The sequence below is a fragment of the Mirounga leonina genome, unplaced genomic scaffold (genome assembly GCF_011800145.1).
Source record: "Mirounga leonina isolate KUSES-001 unplaced genomic scaffold, KU_Mleo_1.0 Mir_101609, whole genome shotgun sequence".
In the NCBI taxonomy this organism is placed as follows: Eukaryota; Metazoa; Chordata; class Mammalia; order Carnivora; family Phocidae; genus Mirounga; species Mirounga leonina.
The window spans coordinates 2,739,640-2,741,364 of record NW_023270164.1 but is presented as its reverse complement, the minus strand read 5'-3'; positions in this window follow the sequence as shown (position 1 = coordinate 2,741,364).

The window sequence follows — 1,725 nt, the reverse complement described above, 5'->3', positions numbered from 1 at the left end:
GGCAGGATGGTAACAACGACTGAACTGCAGATAAATGACTACCACATTCAATTACCAAAGTCTGGCTAGAAAAAAAATTTGAAAAGAAACTGATGTGAAATGTTGGAGTCCGCAAGGAAATGGTCAAGAAAGAATCTAAATATACAAAGAACCTAAAAATACAAAACAAACAAAAAAACAGAAACAAATGCATAAATACAAAGAATAAACTAGCGGTTGCCAGAGAGGAAGGTGGTAGGGGGATGGGTGAAATAGGTCAAGGGGAGTGGAAGTTACAGGCTTCCAGTCATGGAATGAAGAAATCACAGGAATGAAAAGTACGGCAAAAGGAATATAATCAATGGCATTATAACAGCATTGTATGGGGACACGTGGTAGCTACACCTGTAGCGAGTACAGTATAATACTGGGATCACTATGTTGTACACCTGAAACTAATGTCACATTGTGTGTCAAGTATACTTCAAGAAAAATAAATATTTTAAGAAAAAATATATAATCAAAGATTCTGAAACACATGCAACACATCAAATAGCACCATCAGCATTGATTCTTTTTACCTCTAAAGTATGAGCACTTGTTTACACTATTGCATTTGTTTTCTGCTTTGAGATATAAAAGTGCATCTGTGAATATAGTTAAACAGGTTGCCTTAGAAAAGAATTAGAGAATAACTCCAGGTGAAGATTCCTGGCACTTTTCTCTGCATGTTAATGCATGCACTCTGCATATCAATGACAAAACCAAAATCAATAAGACTCACTTGTTTTCTTCTTCAGGACATATTAGGATTCTCTCTAGCTCCCCTCTCTCCTCACTCTCTAAGGAAATCAAGATCTGGGCAGGACTACAAGGCTGGACAAGACGGAGGAGGAGGGGGGTGGTATGGAGTCCAGGCTCAAACTTTGGCAGTATTGCTGGATTAACAAATGTTCACCATCTCTAGCAAACGAAATCAAAGATTTTGTATCCCAACCCCCCAACCCCTACTTATTTTGCTTTGCAGATCAGGAACCCTGGAGTGTATTTAAAAATGGAAATGCAGATCAGCTTTTGACAATTAAACAGATCTCTTTTTTCTTGCTTTTAAAGACAATTTCATGGGGCACTTGGGTGGCTCAGTCGGTTGGGCATCTGACTCTTGATTTCAGCTCAGATCATGATCTCAGGGTTGTGAGATTGAGCCCTGCATTGGGCTCCATGCTCAGTGCACAGTCTGCTTGAAGATTCTCTGCCTCTCCCTCTGCCCCTCTACTCCTGGTGTGTGCTCTCTCTCTCTAAAATAAATAAACAAATCTTAAAAAAAAAAGATAATTTCATACTGTTAAAATGTAGTCTCCTGTCATATTGGTGACTCAAAGTGCTTCTTGCTCAAATTTTCCATTGAATTTGATTAGTCTATTTACATGGATAAATGAAAGAATCAGAGAGACACTGAGATACAAAATCGATAAACAATAGTTGATAAATATTAAAACATATATTAAGGGCTCTATAATGCTTTTACTGTCAAGCCTATCAAGCTATTCACCAACCCATGCTATTCTTGGTATTTACTAGGAAACAAAGCAAAACAAAACAAAACTGCAGCCAGTCTTTGAGACAGTAGAGTAAATATGTTCTTAGTGGGAGGGGACGGCCACTGTAAGCTTCTCCCAAACAGAAAGTGCTGCTTCAGTAATCCAATTGAACTTTTAAAACTCATGGAGGCAGGATGGTAACAAC